The sequence below is a fragment of the Bos javanicus genome, chromosome 14 (genome assembly GCF_032452875.1).
Source record: "Bos javanicus breed banteng chromosome 14, ARS-OSU_banteng_1.0, whole genome shotgun sequence".
Classification (NCBI taxonomy): Eukaryota; Metazoa; Chordata; class Mammalia; order Artiodactyla; family Bovidae; genus Bos; species Bos javanicus.
The window spans coordinates 59,799,805-59,820,124 of NC_083881.1; the positions used below are offsets into that span (position 1 = coordinate 59,799,805).

The 20,320-nt window shown below is 37.6% G+C and overlaps 1 long non-coding RNA gene across 1 annotated transcript in view; it reads right to left on the minus strand.

Annotated features, from left to right (window-relative positions):
• The window catches only part of LOC133260233 (uncharacterized), a 47,979-nt gene extending 27,911 nt beyond the window's left edge, over window positions 1–20,068 (minus strand). The window contains exons 1-2 of the long non-coding RNA XR_009740697.1: window positions 19,936–20,068; window positions 9,335–9,462 (exon numbers count right to left, since the gene is read on the minus strand). This is a non-coding gene — a long non-coding RNA (uncharacterized LOC133260233). The remainder of the gene's footprint in view (window positions 1–9,334; window positions 9,463–19,935) is intronic.
• Between the last annotated feature and the right edge of the window lie 252 nt (window positions 20,069–20,320).

Genomic DNA, 20,320 nt, shown 5'->3' on the forward strand with positions numbered 1-20,320 from the left:
AAGCTCCCCAGGAGACTCTGATGCAGTAGTCTAGAAACCAAACTCCAGAAATGGAGTTAATTGAGCCAAATGCCAATTTGAAAGTTTGCACTCTCCTTTGAAGTTATAGAGAGGACAACATGGTAACTGTCATCATGGAATCTTATTTGCTATGATGAGAGTGAGAAAGAGAAAAAAAGTAGGAAAATGACAAAGAGAGAAATCAGGGATGTTTTATGTTGGGTTCCCTGGAGGCCGAGGCTGACACAAAATTCTTGTGCAGGTGAAAGGGGTGAAGGACACAGGCTAGGAGGAGAAGGAGCTAATCAGAGAATGAATGTCTGCTGGAGTCCAGCTTCAGCCGGACCCCACAGGGAGCTCTAGAGCATGAATCACACACACAGTTTGAGGTCAGGCATCAGTTTTTTGTAACTTCATACCAGTTTTTGTCTTTGGCTAGTGGAAACAGTGTCAGACTTTATTTTTCTGGGCTCCAAAATCACTACAGATGGTGACTGCAGCCATGAAATTAAAAGACGCTTACTCCTTGGAAGGAAAGTTATGACCAACCTAGATAGCATATTCAAAAGCAGAGACATTACTTTGCCAACAAAAGTTCATCTAGTCAAGGCTTTGGTTTTTCCTGTGGTCATGTATGGATGTGAGAGTTGGACTGTGAAGAAGGCTGAGCGCCGAAGAATTGATGCTTTTGAACTGTGGTGTTGGAGAAGACTCTTGAGAGTCCCTTGGACTGCAAGGAGATCCAACCAGTCCATTCCGAAGGAGATCAGCCCTGGGATTTCTTTGGAAGGAATGATGCTAAAGCTGAAACTCCAGTACTTTGGCCACCTCATGTGAAGAGTTGACTCATTGGAAAAGACTCTGATGCTGGGAGGGATTAGGGGCAGGAGGAGAAGGGGATGACAGAGGATGAAATGGCTGGATGGCATCACTGACTCGATGGATGTGAGTCTCAGTGAACTCCGGGAGTTGGTGAGGGACAGGGAGGCCTGGTGTGCTGCGATTCATGAGGTCGCAAAGAGTCAGGCAGGACTAAGCGACTGATCTGATCTGTGGGCCAAAGATGTGGGGCTTAAGCTCCCAGGCACCTCTGTTTGGGGTGGTTCCTTCCAGCAGGGAATAATATTCTGGAGAAAGAAGCAGCTGTGAATTACTCAGGCAATACTTCCAGTATGCGGGGGAAGGATGCACCAGCCCAAGATAGGACATTTTGGTGGAGCACCAACAGCATCAGATCCAGGGAATAACAGAAGTAGGGGAAAGGGAGAGAGAGTGGCAAACACTTCTCAGCTAAGAATGGCCCAAACAAACAGAAGTTCTACTGTTCAGGCAAAAACTCACATGGCACCAACAAATCAACAAGTGACTTTCTGTGGGATGTTTCACTGAGCGCTCACTGTTTTAGCATTCTTGAGCACCTGCAGATTAGAGGCTAATGTCTAGATAGCTGTTTCTAGAGTAATCTGTATTCATGAGATTTGAGGGCACGAAGTTACGAGAGGAGATAAGACTACACACCAAATCATAGAATCCTAGAGTTCAACAGTTGAGCAGTTCAACTATTCCTCTCCAAAGCACAAGTCATCATACTCAACTTGGTATCATCTATAAATCTATTAGTAGTAAACACACATTTTCACCATAATTAAATGGAAAGGCAGTGTATCAGTCAAGACCACTGATTTAATCAAAATTTCAAAACCCTTTGTGTTGGATAAAGCACCACTAGCATAAGTTGGTTCAAGTCACATTTTCCATCTTACCCCAAATTCCATGCATTATTTTGTCCAATAAATGCCTTCTGAAATTAAATATGCCTTTACTATGTCATTTCACTATCATTCCAATTGCTTCATTTGAGAAGGATATTAATTGGATAGTATCACTGATAGTATTAGTTAATAGCAAATGAGTCAACATTTGCTCCAAGTATCAATGTCTCTTAAAATAAATAAGTATTAATGAACCCTAGATATGATCACTTCTTTCAAAAACATTGTCAGGGTTTGATGGTATTTTACTGAAAAAAAAATTTTTTAGAAATTCCACCATTTACACCTTTTAAAAAGCATGTCATATACCCATCTGTAGTGCTTTGGTAAGTCTCTCAATCACCATGACTTCTAAAAGGGCACTATGGTGTTCTCTGTGTGATCTCCCAGTACTCTACAATTTAATTTATCTTTACTCACATAAAGCTAATAAATGTTTCTTTACAATTCATTTGCTCATCTAACGTGGGCCTCTATATCCTTTTAATGATCTTTGTTCTGACTTGTCAAATTTGATGATGGTCTTCCTTGCTGGTAAATATATAATCAAAGCAGGGTCAAAATAATTTTTCTATTACCTTGGGCATATATCTATCAGAGCATTCACAGATACACTTATCTTTTTCTTATTCTCCTTACTCTCCAGAGGGAAACAAGGCCTTTGGGTTATAAGAAACTGTTACTGAAGCTTATTTTTCACCTTGGACTTTAGCCTTCCTGATATTCTTTTCCAGATCCACTCTGCTCCTGTGCATCTGGGCCAAGGCCTCCCTCCATTTTTGAAGATACCCTTGTACTAGATGACTTTATCAGAGAGCTTCTTTTTGGCTGCATTTGTTAACTTTAGGTATCACATTTCTGTTTCTTACTTACACTCATTTGTGTTGTTACAAATTCTACTTTTCCAAGAATCCTCTCGAGCCATGTGAACTTTTGACTTTCCTGACCATGGAACGAGGCTTGCCCTTGTTATAAACTCTAGGCAAGGTATTTCCTAAAGCCTCAGATACAGTATAGAGTGTCTCCTGTGATTTTTTTTATTTAGTATCTCAAATGATTTGACTACTTCCTACAAAAGTCCCTATCATGTCTCTATCACAAACAGTTCTTTCATAATTTTGTCCAGAATATTGTTTTCTTTCCTTGTTTCTTCATCTTTCTGAGCTGTCAGCAAGTCTAGAACTTATCAGATGCCCTGCCTTGGGTAGAATAAGACTTCAGCAGACATTCCGACGGTTGTATTTTCCCTTCTCTTCAAGGCCAGTTTTGTAATCTGCGTTCGGAAACCTTTATCCATATCCTCTGTCTGGTCTGTTGGTCTGCAGAATACTTCAAGAATAATATCACTTCTAATTCTCTTTTATCTTATCCTCCCTGAGAGGAAAATTTGCAATGTCCATTCTTTGTACAGAAGGGAAAAGAACTTTTTGAGTCATAGCTGTCACCTGGGTTTCCATGTGCTGTTGAAAGTTTGAATGCTCAAAAGAGAGGGAACTCAAAGGCCAATAAAACATATATTTTTTGACAAAAGAGCAAAAAGATCACTTGTCATTTTCTCTTGAAAGTTCCCCATACCAATGGCAATCTCTGTCCCACGTTGTAGTAAAACATACATTTACTGAATGAAAGTAGGATTAATTGAAGTATTATGTAGGGGAAAACAGAGAGTTGTAAAAAACAGGAGCTTTGAGGTCCTGAGCAGAATTGATGTTGATTCCCAGCTTGCAGTGCCTACACTGTATGTCCTTAAAAATTTCTCTAAGTCTTAGACGTTATCTATTTAATGGATTTATTATTAGTACCTATCTCAGAGGATGACTGCGAAAATTATTTTTAAAAGGCTGACCACAGTATCTGGATTTCAATAAATGTATTTATTTAATAAAAAAACAATTAACAACTGCTTAATATGTGCCAAGAAATAATCTATATATTGTTATTACAACAGTATTAAAGGGTATTGTAAAATTCTTGACCTCACCAGGAGGGAGTCAGAGGCAAACTACAAACTACATATACAATTGTATATGTATATGTATATATATGTATATATATATAAAATATATATAAATTATATATTATATATATTATAATTATAAATCATATAATTTAATTATATTAATTAAATAATATATTAATTAATTATTAAATAGCATATTGTTTATTTATTAAATTATATAATTATAAATTATATAAATTATGCCCAACAATAAATGCAATGAAGTACACAAAAATACATTTAAAAAAGAATCAGAAATAAACTACGCTTATGTGGGGTGGGTGGGGGACAGCTACTTTAGCTAGAATGATCAGCAAAGGTTTTTAGGCTTCTCTAAAGAGGTGATATTTTGATTGAGCCAAAATGGTGAGTAAGCATCAGCATTAGAGAAATCTGGGAGAAAAGTATTCTAGACAGAAGGATGAGCAAGTATCTATAATAGTAAACTACTTCTCGGTACGTGTGTTTCCCTTAAGTAGATTTTGGCCAAGTGTTTGACGTGATTTTATTTATCTGTTTGGGCATTACCAATTTTCATTTCAAAATGAGCAGATTCCTCTTGATCATCCTCTGCCATGCCATTCAATAAATCACAAATATTTTAAGCTTTTACAAAGTGCAAGTTGATGTTTTACACACCCATGTTTTATCACCAAGAGATGGGGGCCGAATGCCATGTAGATGAATTTGACTCTGGAAAGCATGTCCCTTCAATTATCTGTTAAATGCCTCATTTTACACCCAACCTGCTGACAAAAATGAGAAAGCAAACAAATGAGATGAGTTGCAGTGAGGATACAGGAAGCCAAGAGAGCAGAGGATCTAATTGGAAGAGCACAGGAGAATGTTTAAAATAAGTTTCAGAATAGCGATAAGGATGAAGATGATGTTATCTCTTGGATAGAAGAAGCTATTAAAATACACCAGAGTGTTTTCAATCACTTAATCAGAAAGTCCTTTTCCTGAGAACTGTCTTTTGTCCGTGTGCCATGAACAAACATAAATATTTTGGATTTCCTGCATCCTTCACCCTGATAATGGGCTCTTAACTGTAAGCTCTTCCCACCTCAAAGAAAAAGCGAAAAACAATGATAAAACATGAAAGATATAATGTCTTTTTCAGAAGAATTATTGTATCTCACAAATGGTTTTTAGTGTTATTCCTTTCTAGCTTTTGCTTTTTTTAAATAGGAGATTTTACATTTCTTTTACATATAACAGAGGATGCATCCTGGATTTAGAGCATAACACACAAGGTGAACATGTACATAAGAGCTGAACTTAGGGAAAAGGTAAGTTTTTTGAAAATTTTATGTGAATTGCTTTTCAGATGACATATAATTGTAACATTTCATTTGTATTTAAATTTTCATCTCACATTTAATATTTGAAAAAATCTTAAAGAAATAATTTCATAAGATATTGATATAAAATGTTCATTTAAGGCTTAAATATTATTAAATTCTTAACATCAATATATGTAACTATGTCTACATGTTTTTTAACAAAATAATTTATGTTGAAATCAAGATACCAGAAAAACCCTATGTTAACAGGGCTATTTAGGAAAAAATTTAAACTATGGATTTTTTAAAATGATAATTAAAACAAATAATTTGACAGAAAGCTCTTTTGTTGTTATGGGAATAAAGTTTCATGAGATGTTTACACACTTATGAGATTTTAAATAGCATTTTCTGGATCCAAATAGAGATGTGTCAATCATTTGAATCATAATAAACCAGAAGTTCTCTTTTGTGTTAAACAAATAAACCAAGTGAAATTCTACTTGGGTAAAGGGTGAAATTAAGTTGAAGTGACCGTATTCATGAATAAAATCACTATGAGGTACAATTAAATGCATTTTTGCTGCTATTATAAATGACAAATTTTCCCATTATATCTATATTTTAATTTATAATTGGAAATTGAAATCCTAGTACTCCAATTGATCCCATCCCGAGTTTTGCTTTGAAGTCTGACCTCAGAATTTGCGCAATAATATCAAGTAGATGATAAAATTTCAGGGGAAATTGTGTAATAATAGCACTCCTGTAGAACTCCTTACTCACACAGCCCTGAGTCGTGTATACCAACCTGGCTGTGCTTTCCATAAGGATATAATACCCCTATCTATTTGAACCTCATGTTACCAAGGCACTAAAATACAAATCTGGTTTAATTAAACAGCCAAGTCCAACAGAAAGGATCCAATCAATATGAATAATATTCCTGCTTCTCTCTCCAAAACAAAATAGACTGCTTGAATGTTTTATGTCCAAGCACAGTAAGCCAGTGAGTGCTGGGTTCTGAGTCAGATGATAAGTCAAGGGTTAAAAAGGACAAAGTTATTATTCGCTTAAGAGGAAAACTGCTATCTGCTTGCTTGCTGACTACGTGTGCTCTTGGGTAAGATGCACTTTTCTTATAATAAGATGAGCAATGGATTTATCTGGATAGACCCTTAGAGGAATCTGATGGTCTCATTAGTAAGGTGGCTTCCTGGCCATCAACACTGCCTCCCTTTACTAAGGAAGCCCCTGCTAATCAAAAGTGCTTCTGGAGAACAACAACAGGATTTGGCACTAAATTTCGAGATAATGATGGTCAAGTAGGGCTCGATTTCTCCTCTGCGGTGCTTTTATTCTCTTTATTGATTCCTACAAAATAAAGATGGCCGGGCCTGTTACTGAATCTGAAATAACTGGAACTGGTGTTATTTACATATGATTTCATTTTTTGCAGAAGTTGGGGAGTGGGTGGAGAAGGGGTGGCCAGCAAGGGGAGAAGTGTCCTTTGAACAGCTAGCTGCCTTTGGAAGAAATGTTCCAGTAGAGAACTGCCTCCAGCATTTGTCTAAAATAAAGAAATAAAGAAATGCGGCGTCGGGTGAATCACATCAAAATCTCAAGACAATTCCAAGATGAACCAACTCGGAGAGTAAATGACCTCTTCATCTGGGTGATAAAGTTCCAGCCAAAATATTCTCTGGGCCCGAGACGTGATTCATTAGAAATATGTGCATGGTGGGGCGCCCTTCTCTCTATCTGGCAGAGTCCGGTCTGCACACTGATAAGAAGCAAATGCAAATGTCCTGATAAGAACTGAATGCAAATATTTATGATATGATATTCCCAGGGAATTATGTGCAGATAAAACAAAGTGTATTATTTTCCTGCTTCCCTTTCAGGTTTGCCAAAATGCCCTTTTTCGCTTTTGGAATTTGCATTTCTTCAAAATTGATTCGGCTTGCGTATTATGTTAAGCTATTTGTTTGCTAAGGATGGTAATTAGTTACTGTAATTACAGCAATGACAGTTGCTAAATTGTTTTTAAAGCATTACAGTGGGCCTGTGCCAGAAGATTGCAGTATTTTTTTGGATTTAAGCAGAGGCTGGAAAAACTCCCACTCTAGGGCCAGCATGGGATTTTCAACTACAAAGCTGCTTTTCCTGATTGAAATTTTTTTAAAAAGTCATTAATTTGCATTGATTGCAAGTGCTAACTTTACATGTAGGTTTATTCACATATCACAGAAATATTAGTGATAGTGGACTTTGGTGTGAAAGAGACATGGGGGACACCCATCGTAAATAAAAGTGAAAGCTGATAGCAGAGGAGAAATGGTATATTACTTGGAGCCTGTTAATTAAACTTTTTAGCCTGTTTTTAGATAAATTAAAAACAATTAAAAATGTTTCTCTGAAAGTCATTCCCAAACTTTTCTGAGTGCTCCTGGTTAAAATGAGTAATTTGGAAAAAAATAATTTGGCCATACACTGTTCTTGACATGTGGAAAGTAAAAGGAAAAAGAAAAGGAGAAAGGTTATTTACCCAAATACTTCTTACAGATTTAGTTTAAATGAAAATCATTGATGAGGAGAGACTTGAGCTGTAGTGCATGTCTAAGATGGTTCAGATGATTGATGTTTTATATCAACATCCCCTAAAGACAGAGGTTAAAAGCCAAGAATGTGGTTCTCTCTGCTGCGTTGTCCTAATGCATACATGTATGCATGCTAAGTCACTTTAGTCGTGTCCAACTCTTTGCAACCCTATGAACTATATAGCCCACTAGACTCCTCTCTGGCCATGGGGTTCTCCAAGCAAGAATACTGGAGTGGGTTGCCATGCCCTCCTCGAGGGGCTCTTCCTGACCGAGGGATTGAACCCTTGTCTCAGTCATTTCCTGCTTTACTAGGCGGGTTCTTTACCACTAGCGCCACCTGGGAAGCCCATTGTCATAATACTACCTCCTAAAGTCTAGAAAATTCACGTGAGCTCATAGTCTGTCCCCTGCCAATTGAAGTCAAAATAGTCCAAAGCATGACTGCACACTCGAAGGTTTCAGGGTTTTATACTCATATATTCCCACTCACAAATGTTACATAAATAATAAATTCTATATTTTAAATGTTTACCTTCCTCTACTGGAGAAATAACAATAATAATAGCAACCAACATTTCTTGAGATCTTTGCACATTCCAGGCACCATGCCAAGCCCTGTAAGTACATTCTCTCAACAACTTATGGGGCATTATTATTACCACTTCCAGTTTACAGGAAGAGATTCTGAGACTTAGAGATGTTAGAACTTACCAAAGTCACACTTCTGGTAAAAATCGAACATGGAATCCAGTCCCCAGGCAGCTTCCATCCACGGCCTGCTCTTAATTTGAGAGGATGTGACTTTGTATTTGAATGTAAATAAATAAATAGTATTTGAAAGCCATGACCCCCTCCTTTAATCAAAAACTAAACTGAAAGCTGAAGCGCCTAGTGTCGGACATCAGAAATCGAATTCTCATCTCAAAGCTTTTTGTCCTGACATTTTATCCTTATTATAAGTATAAATATGATTTCCTTGAAAATGACTCCATAAGTACTAATACTTGATGAGAAGTTTGAAGTTTTACACAAGAAATAGTCTCCTAGGAATTGACTACTTTTGCTCCGAAAAAGATTCAATGACTTAGTTTGTATATTTATCATTATTTAAGAACTATAAATCCCAGTTTGTGTAATGTGGTTCTTATATTTACATGAATACAGATGAAATTGATAAATAGGCATTTTATGGCATTTTGAAATTGTTTTGAACATTATCTTACGCTGTGCATATTTATGTATGGTTCTCATTCTCATTACAGAATGAGAACCATACATAAGTATGTATGTACATTCTCAGCTGTTTCACACATGACCCCAGGTATATATCCCCAGTGTGGGATGCACATATCTCACTTGGATACACACATGTGAAAGCATAGATCAATACAACTTATGCAAGTGATGTCTCCAATTAACACATTCAACAATCCCTGTTTATGAAGTCATTCCTGATATATTTTACCTCCTCCAAGCTATACATTATTTCTTCAATTTTCCAACCACATGACACTAAATTTTAGCCCTTATAGCACTGATTCTTATATGAACCTGGTTCACTGTATATCTATCTATCTCCTCCAGTAACCTAGAGGCTCTCTGAAGGTTGAGTCTTTTGTATCTCCTGCATCTAGCACAAAGCTTGTTACATAGTAAATACCCAAAAAGACTTACAGAATGAGGAAATTCCCTCATGGTCCAGTGGTTATGACTTGATGTTCTCACTGCCAGGTGGTTACGACTTGATGTTCTCACTGCCAGGCCTGGGTTTGATCCCTGGTCGAGGAATTATTAATGAGATCCTGCAAGGCACGTGATGTAGCCAAAAAAGAAAGAAAAAAAAAAAAAACCCAAGAAGAAAACTATGAATAAGCACTGAACCCATTCAAACAAATAAAAAATTCAGTGGACAGTCTTGATATCTCTCCCATGGGCCTACAGAGCAGTGAGGATACCTCTGCTTCAGACTGGGGCTTAGTTGGGTCTGCATACTTGTCTCAATTTGAGTCCAGGCTAGGTTGTTCAGCAGTAAAGAATCCGCCGACAATGCAGGAGACACAGGAGACGGGGGTTTGATCCCTGGGCTGGGAAGATCCCCCTGGAGGAGGGCATGGCAACTCACTCCAGTATTCTGGCCTGGAAAATCCCAGACTGAGAAGCCTGGCAGCCTACAGTCCATGGGGTCAAAGAGTCAGACACAAGGGAAGTGGCTGAGCACACATGCACAGGAGCACAGCCACCCAGGGCAAGTTTTTCTCATGTAAGTGTCAGAAGATGCCAGATGGGTAAATGGAAATATGTGATGTCTTTTAAGGCTTAGACTCAGAACCTGTACCTTTCATTTTTATCCACATTTCAGTCTCCAAAGCAAGTGAAGAGCCAAGCTCAAAACCAGTGTGGGGGCCAAATACACTCTTCCCATGGAGGTGTGGAAGGTAGATGGTGGAAGAGGAATAAATAATATACAAACAACAAGCATCAAATATTCATATAGTAAAAGGATTCCCTTTCTTTAATTTTAAGAAATCTAAAACATCTAAAAGAGATGAAGAAGATGGATAATTGCCTCATTATCAAGACCCTGGAAACCATTTCATGATTTCCATTGCTAATTATATTTTAATTCAATAGTGACATGAATTTTCTTTGCCGATTCATCATTAACATTATGAGCTACAGCTTGGTGCTTTTCTCATTTTATCTTTTGTATGCCTAGAGAAGTAATCAAACCTCTTCTTCCATACCTGAGGACTATTAGTCAATCGTCTGCTAGGTTCTCTCCTCCAGGCTGACATTTCTTTCAACTCCCCCTCTATATTTCACTTGCCAAATCATATCCCACTTTTGGGGCTCTTCTTTGGGACTCTCCCCAATCCATTTTGAGCCAAAAGCTATATCCAAATCTCTTCTTACTATCGATCAATCAAAACTGGAAAGGGAATCTAATTTCCTTAGAGAAAGATATTGGCAAATTTCCAGCTGAAGAGAAACACACGGTTCACACCCCGACTCCCACATTTTCCTAACCCCCACTCCAATCTGCAAACATATCAGAGTCAATTTGACTAAACTGTATTGGATCAAAGAGGAGCTCCAAAGAGTGTGAAGTCAGGCTTCAAATATCAGCTAAGCTCAGTTTGGTTACAGAAAGGAAAACATCCCTCCTGGAGTGAGACATCTTTCTTGTCCAGACGTTCAAAGAGTGTTATTCATTACGAAGTTTATGGTACCCACACAGGGAGCAGAGTTCATTACTTCAGAATTCCTGCCTGGTTTACAAGGAAGGTCTCCTGTTAGCTGCCTCATGCTTTCCATGGCAGATTCAGCCTCAAAAAATCTAAAATAGATCATTGGACACTCTCTAGCTGGCCTTGTTCATATGGTGACTGTAAACATTTTCCCTAGAGCCTGAAACTTTCAAGATTTTCATTTAAGTTTTAAAATTAGAAGGGTAATTTCTTTTGCATTCTAGAAAGTAAGATTTAGGGTCACACTTTTTTTCATTTACTTTACCTGTTTAACCAAAGTCTACTAACAAAGTCTCTACTATAGAGAGATGACATGTTAATATTAATGTACAGAAAAATCATACTTTGTAACCTAATTTAGTATAATTCATAGTGAGCTGCAACTAAATGAGAGGGCATCCCAAATTCTAACTTATATCACTCATTTACATATTTAAGTTCAAAATCACAACATAAGGACCACAGGGCATATTAGTCAAGATTCTCCAGAGAAACAGAATCAATAGGATATGTAAATATATATAGAGAGAGATTCATTTTGAGGAACTGAATCATGCAATTGTGAGAGCTTGGAAGCCTGAAATCTGTAGGGTAGACTAGCAGGCTGGAGACCAGATGATGTTGCAGTTCAGACCCAATGGTGGTCTAGAGGCAAAATCTTCTCCCTTACTCAGGAGATTTGAGTCTTTTTTCTAAGGATATGGACTTCTCATGTCTTGGAGAGTAATCTGCTTTACTCAAAGTCTACTGATCTAAGTGTTAATCCCTTCTAAAAATAAACAATAATTTCACAGCTAAATCTAGACTGGTTTTTGACTAAATATTTTGGTACCTTGGCCTAGACTCATAAAATTAACCATCACACATGGGTTATAATTATCTTTGCTCCATCACTTACTTGATCAATAAGGACCTACTGAAGATTTACTACATACTTGGCAGTATTCAGGATTCCCGGGCACATTGCAAAGTCCATGATTCTGAATTATTGTTCAAATGTATTGATTTTAGGGCTTCTTGGGTGGCACTAGAGGTAAAGAACCTGACTGCCAATGCAGGAGACACAGGAGATGAGGGTTCTATCCCAGCATCGGGAAGATCCTCTGGAAGAGGGCATGACAAATCAATCCAGTATTCTTGCCTGGAAAATCCCATAAACAGAGGAGCTTGGTGGGCTACAGTTCATAGAGTCACAAAGATTCAGACATGACTGAAAGCACCTTAGCACACTGATTTTCAGGAACATCAGGAAATGACTTGGAATCATATCTAAATTTGGTCTTTCCTGAAACCTAAAATAAATTAGCACAAACTAAAAAATTAGTTCTTACCAAACACAAACCTCCTGGCACTTTGATCTTGAACTTCTTAGCCTCCAGAACAATTAATGTTTATTATTTAAGACACCCAATCTATGGTATTCTTCTTTTAGCAATCTGAACAGACTAGGACACTATGGGTATGTATATATGTATGTATGTGAATTTGATAAAATGTTCAACTGAAATTTACCGAAGGACTGCTATGTTTGAGATACTTTTTAGGCACTGACAGCCTAGTGGTAGAGCAAAAATCATAGTCTTAGTTCTCATGAAATTAATAGTCTAATATGGGAGAAAGGAAATAATATTTATATTATATTTAAAATTCTGATAAGGCATCTGAGAGAGGAGGAGTAAATGCTAAAAATGTCTTTAGCAGGGAAAGCTAATTTAGCCAAGTTAGAATAGACTTCCCTGGAAAAGCAATATATTGATTCTGTCTTGAAATTTAAAGAACAACTGTCAGATGGGGCTACTCTGTTGGCTCAGATGGTAAAGGCATTTCTGTAATGCAGGAGACCTGGGTTCAATCCCTGGGTTGAGAAGATCCCATGGAGGCAGGCATGGCAATCCATTCCATTATTCTTGCCTGGAGAATCCCCATGGACAGAGGAGCCTGGCAGGCTACAGTCCATGAAGTCACAAAGAATTGGACAAGACTGAGCGACTAAACACAACACAAGAAAGTCTGGAGATAGTGTATTCCAGGCGGTGGGAACAGCATATGAAAAACACATTTGAGAGACATACAGAAGTCTAGTGTATCCTCAAAAGACACTTTAGGTAGCAGTAATAATTTTAGTGCACAAGTCCAGGATTTTAGATAGGTGAGTAACACGATAGTATTTGCATTCTTGAGTGACCATTCTAGCTGCTGTATAAGGAATGATCTGACAGAAGCAAAGATGTACACTGGGAGGTCAGAGAGGGCAATATTGTAGCAGTTTAGATCAAAAATGGCGGAGCAACAGAAATAGAGAAAATAAAGGAATACACATGAGATGTATGTTGTTGGTCAAATTCACTAAAAATAGGTCATTTTTTAGTGAGGACATAATGTGGATGAATGTGCTAAGTTTGGCTTTCTGGATTCTGGCATAAACAGCTAAGAGAATACAGGATGAGGATCAATACTAAAGATATGGGTTCGGTTTTTTGAAAAAAGTGTTGAGATGTCTGTGAGACATCCTAGATGAAATGAGCAATCATTAGATTCACAGTTCTGGAGGTAGTTAAGACATATGAGTTACAATTACAAATTTAAAAGTCATCAGATAATATGTGAAGGCATGAGAAAGAATGCACTCATGCTGAGTAAAGAGAAAGAAAGGTCCAGGGAAATCTCCATGAAATTTAGGTCTAAAAGGAAGACTTTTAGATAGGAAGGGGAAAAAAAGAAAAAGCAAGAGTGTAGCAACATAGAAGCCAAGAGAAGAGTGTTTCAGAAGGAGGAGTGGGCAAGCATATCAAATGATGGTAGGGAGCCAAGTAGTGGTAGTAGATGACTTGCTGTGTCACTACATACTCCTTCCAGGACTGAGCCTCTCATTCCTCCAGCTTCTGGGAGGTTGGGCAGCAAAAAAATTTCAGCTGACCCCTCCCTGAGAATTGACTTCACCCGTAGGAGAATTACGGGCTTCCCAGGTGTTTGAGTGGTATAGAATCTGCCTGCCAAGCAGGAGACGCTCGTTCGATCCCTGACTCTGGAAGATCCCCTGGAGAAGAATATGGCAGCCTGCTGCAGTATTCTTTCCTGGGAAATCTCATGGAACAAATGTGTTTTCTTTACATGCTTAAGAAAGTCAAGCAGCTTTATTTCCCTTAGATAATTTAATCTTTATAATACTGAAAGCTTATTTAAGGACATATGTTCTCACTGCATGCAACAACTATATCTAGGGTAAATGTGCTCAGATAGTTGGTTTTCTTTTTCAAAAAATACAAATATAGTTGGTTTGGGGCTTTGTAGTTTTCTTTCTTCTTCATTTATTGAATGTATAGAACCTTATTATATATGACTCATAGTGCTTTTGCTTCTCCAAGAAAAAAGAACAATTATAACTGATATCCAGTATGAATGAGGTGACTATGTTAAGCACTTTGCATATATTTCAGTAATTAATGGACAAAAATTCTGTGTGGTCTTTTGCCTATTATTTCTGCCCATTATCTATGCATAAGGGTGTTGTATGAATTGAAAAGACCAGATCCTTACTTTCCCGGACATATCTCAGCATGGCCATGCAACCAAGGCTTAGTCACCTGGCTTCTCCTGCCTGGAACTCCAGGTTTGGAGTGTGTGATCAAAGAAGCCATTCAACCTAGAGATCATGCAAAGAGTGGAAGGGGCACCCTGGCCAGACTACTCCCACAGAGGACTTAGTTGTGCTCCTCCTCCAGCATAACATGGCTCTGGCCCAATTTCTGAGCTCAGTTCTCCAGATTTCTCATGAATTCTATGAACTCTCCTATAAATATACTCCTTTTTGCCTAACTTTGGAACAAAAAAAACCCTAACCAGTAAGCAGTTACAACTATTACCTATATTTTACACATGAGGAAAATTAAAGCTCAGAGAAGTATTAATAAATTGATATGCAGATATTTTCAGATTCAAAGCCAATGATCTTAGCCAATTTTCTATGATGGCTCCCTTATTTACTTATTTATTGTGTTTGATTCTTTGATTCTTTATCACTTAGACTCATTCTTATCGGCTCCACTTTGAAAAGCAAAATGTTAATACAAAAGCTACAAATATAAAATATATACATAACAGACCATCTTCCCCTGTAAATCTATTGAAACTGGTATTTACTGTCATTAAATAATCATGTACTCAATAGTTATTTTCATTGGGTTTAAATTTCTAAATGGAAGTGACATTATCTTATTGAATTAATGTAGAAATTTGGATCTTACAAAATATAAAATAAAACAAACCGAGCAAAAACATTCATGCCACACTAGTCCTATTTCTTAACATAGTTTTTCAAGAACCATGATTAGCTTCTGCTACATCATGCGGGAGTATACACACTGCCAGGAAAAGTCTCTGCTTTCTCTCTTTCTTGTGAACATTTGCAGCCCTAAATAGAAAAGCTGAGTGACTTAGGGCACAGGTGGTGTATTCATCTCCAATCCCTGTATAAGGTCATGGCTTTGGAAAGGAAGAAAGCGGACCAGCTGGACATGCGGATGGTGCTGAATTTCAGAATCTGCTCTCAGCACCTGGCTTCTAGTATGAGAACGATGAGCTCCAGGCAATGGATTCAGTGCCCTGTCTTCTGAAGATAGCGAAGGATGACTGGCAGCTGCCTAGCTGAACTGACCGAGATAACTCTGATCAGAAGGGGCAAAGGAGAAAAATTCACTGATAACACTCTAAAACTACTATCATGCATGCATGCTAAGTCACCACAGTCATGTCCGACTCTTTGAGACCCTGTGGACTGTAGCCCACCAGGCTCCTCTGTCCATGGGATTTTCCAGGATCCCTGGAATGGGATACTGGATTGGGTTGCCATTTCCTACTCAGGGGATCTTCCTGACCCAGGGATTGAACCAGTGTTTCTTACATCACCTGCATTGGCAAGCAAGTTCTTTACCGCTAGTACCACCTGGGAAGCCCTAAAACTACTATCATGCAGGTCAAAACTTTGTAGAGAAAATGCAATAATATTAGAAAGGCTACAAGTCCATTTTTAAGAGAATAATTCAGAAAAGGAGATGTGGAGCAATATTTAGATTTCATATACCTTTTATCAAATTTACAAAAATGAGCTAGGCCACAGAATCTGTCAATAAATTTAAAAGGATTGAAATCATACAAAGTAAGTTTTCTGACTACAGTGGGTTGAAATTAGAAATCAACAACAGAAGGAAATTTGGATATCTGCAAATATTTGCAAATTAAACAACAGATTTTTAAATAACCCATAGGTCAAAGAAGAAATTACAAGGGAAATTAGTAAGTATTTTGATCTGTATGAAAATAAATTTACAGAGAATGAATAATAAAGTGAACTTGAAATATTAATAAAATAATATCACAGAAAATAGCTGACTTGCTTTGAGTATTTGCTGTATGTCTGGCATTCTGCATACATTTTCTTTGATTCTCCCCACAACCCAAAGAGGTAGGTATTAATATCCTCACCCTTCCTCTAAAGATGTGGACAATGAAACTTAGGAAATGGTGGGATAAGGCTTCAACTCAGGTCTGTCTGACACCCAAATCTTGCTTCAATCACTAAATTATGCTGCCAACACAAGATTAATGTGGGCTATAGTAGTTGCTTAATTTTAACCTAGTAATTAACTGAAAATATACAAGAGGAAGTGGCATTTTGTTTCAAGAGTTACCTTTGCATTTAGAAATCCATGTTCTTGAGCATGTAGGGTATGCTGAAGAGCATTCAGTGAAAATAAGAGGAGGTAGACAGAGGAGCCTGGGGAACTACATACAGTCCATAGAGTCACACAGAGTCAGGCATGACTGAAGTGACTTAGTACGCAAACACTCGCACACACAGAGGCATTTTATGGACATGTGTTTTGCGCTGCTCAACTGGAGGGAAGATGGGCAATTTGGTAAGAGTCTATTTAAAGCTCTCACAAAGTAAGTTATGGAAACATTTATTGAATAATCACAGTTCTTGGAATACAAAGAAGAATAAAGCTGATTCTGTGCCCAGAAGGTGCTGACAATTTGCTAGAATTAGATGATGAAGATGAAAATACTAATGATTTAAGTAGGGTCCCCCAGGAAACAGACCCTGGGATATAGATTGGAGTATAGGCAGTTTATGGAGAGTGCTCTCAATAGTGAAGGCAACAGGATTGGTGTCAAGTTCGTCCTGTCACTATGACTTGTATAAAAGATGGGGATGATAAAATTTAGGAGGCCACAGGCTAAGAAAGCTGTGGAATAAGGTTTCAATTCAGCTCTGATGGATACCCAAATCTTGTTTTCAGTCACTGCACAGATAAACATATATCCTCTGTATAGGATACACAACGATTGATACGTTTCACCTTTTGTAACTTTTCATTCCATTTCACTAAATGTTAGCAATTTCTTTTTACAGGAAACCTGAATCTGTCCCTAGCTTTAAACCACTGGTCTTTGTACTACCTTCAGAAGGTCTGTAGAATTTAAAGCCTCTTTCTTCTGTATCACAGAGTTTCAATTATTTGAAGCTATCCTTCAGGTCTTTCCTAGATTGCATCTGACTGAAGATGACAATTCTGTTTTGCCTTTCCACATATCAACTGCTTTCCAGACCTGCCACCCTTCTGATTCTCTTGCTGGTTAAGAACATGGATGATATCCAGATACATGTTTCAGGGTGAGTCAATCATGAAGGGTTCAGCCTGCAATGTTACTAGCCCACCAAGAGGCAGCAGGTCCTGTAGACAAACCTTGGGAGGAACCCTAGACTGTAAGATACAACTGTGTTCAGATAACTTAGAAACAGGCAAGATCTAGAGTGACGTTTTAAACTATCAATTAAACAAGTGGTTGACAAATGCCATGGACAGAGGAGTCTGGAATTTTCCAGGCAAGAATACTGAAGTGAGCTGCCATTTCCTACTCCAGGGGATCTTCCCAACCAGAGCTCAACAGAGGAGCCTAGCGAGCTAAAGTCTATAGGGCCGCAAAGATTTGGAGATGACTGAGTGTGTGCACACATGCGTGCATGCACACACACACACACACACACACACACACACACACAGAGGGAGGTGAGCTGATATAAAGTATCAGGGGAATCCTGATAGACTAGAAGAAGGAAGCTTTAAATTCTATAGACCTTCAAAGTGTTCACACCAAAAAAAAAAAAATCAACATGAAAGATTATCTCTGCAATTGAATATGGTTCCTACATTATAAAAGTCAGAAAACCAATTAAGAGTAAGTTTACTTGTGAGCACTAAGTAACTAGTATTTTATCCTATTCAAAGAATTTATAAGCTACAACCATTGAAAAAATACATGTAGCAATGCAAACATATTTTTTTAAACACCATATTAGGTCAGAATAGAATCCATCCAATACACTTTTCTATCTTTGGAACGGCTCCTTGGAAAATGCATTTTTAGAAATGAAGGTTTTATAAAGCTCAGTTTCAACAGCACTGATAAAAGAAACAAATTTGTTATAACAAAGACAGACTATGGAAGGCAAAAGAATCTGGTGAAGGCTCTATAAATTCATATGTCAACTGAATTTTTATTCTATTTATATTACAATTGGAGCCTGAATATATGAACAGTTAAATGTGAAATTCCCCAAACTGTGTATGATTTTTAATACTTTCTGCTAAATTAATCATCTCTAGTTACAACTTCTTCCCTAAACTCTAGACTTGTATCTTCAGTTAGCTATTGAACATTTCCACTTAGATGTTTCATAAACATCAGAACTCACTGAAGTCAAGGATAATGATCATGTGGTTTCCATGTCTGAACTCAACCATCTTCCTGTGATTTTTCTGTGAATGGTCCCACTATACCCGAAAGTCAAAAATGTTCCCTATTTCCCACATTCTCAGCAACAATTAAAGATCTGACATCCTTATTATTGTCTTATTGAATCCTATTCTCTTTATTCTCACTGCTACCACTTTGATTCAAGCCCTTATTTTCCACATCTGTATTATATCTATAACTGCAACAGTCTCCTCTTGCTCTTCCTTCCTTATTTCTGGTCCAGTGTTTTTCCTTCCAGACTGAGGTTTTAAGCTTCCAATATGTTTTAAACTTTGAGTACTCCTTAGCCTCCTTCAATGGCTTTTACTGCTCACAAAATAAAGTTCGCTTCCTCAAGACATCACCCACTGGCCCCTATTTTCCAGTGATATTTGCTACCTCTCCACTTTATTATCTACAGTGCAACTATTCTAGAGTATATGTGTTCCTGGAAATATCTTTCTTCAAATATTTGTTTCTTTTAATGGAGTATACTTTATCCTCTTCTTTTACCTGCATAGTTTGGGTTTATCCTTTAAGGCTGACTCAGCTTAAGTCCCAACTGGCAAAGAAGACTACTGATGCATTTTGTAGACCAATAATATAGTACTATCACTATTTCAACTTTAGCTTCTTTTAAAGGTGCTTAGGGGAAGGACAGGAGGGAGGCTCCAGGGAGAGGGGATATATGTATGCATATAGCTGATTCACCATGTTGTACAGCAGAAACCAACACAACACTGTAAAGCAATTATACTCTGATAATAAAATTAAAATCAATCAATAAATAATTTTTAAAAAGCTGTCTAATCCCCTCCGTCTCCAAGATAGGCAGCATTATCTCAACAAGGAAGTCCGATTTTTGCAAAGACAGCAATAACTGTTCATTCCCAGTAGCTTCTATTTTCTGCTCTGCAAAAATACCAAGGCAGTGAATTATTAAGGGCTTTCCTCTCATGCAGGAGAGGAAATTATAAAGAATATTATATATCAAAGAATTTTCCTTCATAGTGGCATTAATGCAAAAAACGGAAAAGAGGACATGGGATTTGAGTAAAAGAAATTGTAATGAACAGCTTTGGTATGTTTTCCTGGCATATAAATCAATGCCTTCTTCTGTTCTCTTTAATTACCCCCACCTACATCACCAAAGGGATGAGATTCTAGTAGCCATGTGTGTAGGGCATTACCTCATCTCTTGGTTGATTACTTCAAAAGTGGGAATCTTACCAGAGTGGAGCCAATTGAGATCTCTTCCCTAAGAATCTGCAATTGAGATGGAGACTTAATCTGTAACTCATGAACTCAAGGAGTTGTAGAACAGCTGTATTTTCAGAACACAGGTCTGGAACTCAGACAAAGCTGGCCTGAGAAACAGGTTATAAAAAATGAAGCAAACACACAGAAAAAGAGAGAGAGAGAGAAATATTGTCTTAGCTGACCAATGCTTTCCTGTTTTCATTTTCATTTTTAAAGACCTGAACAACTTTCATGACTTTAGGTTCTACATATTTATAATAATACCTCTACGTTTTGTTTATTTCTGTTGCCTGCAACCAAAAGAGCCTTAAATAATAAGAAAATAATTGGGTATAGTTTCAGATCTTATAAGCTT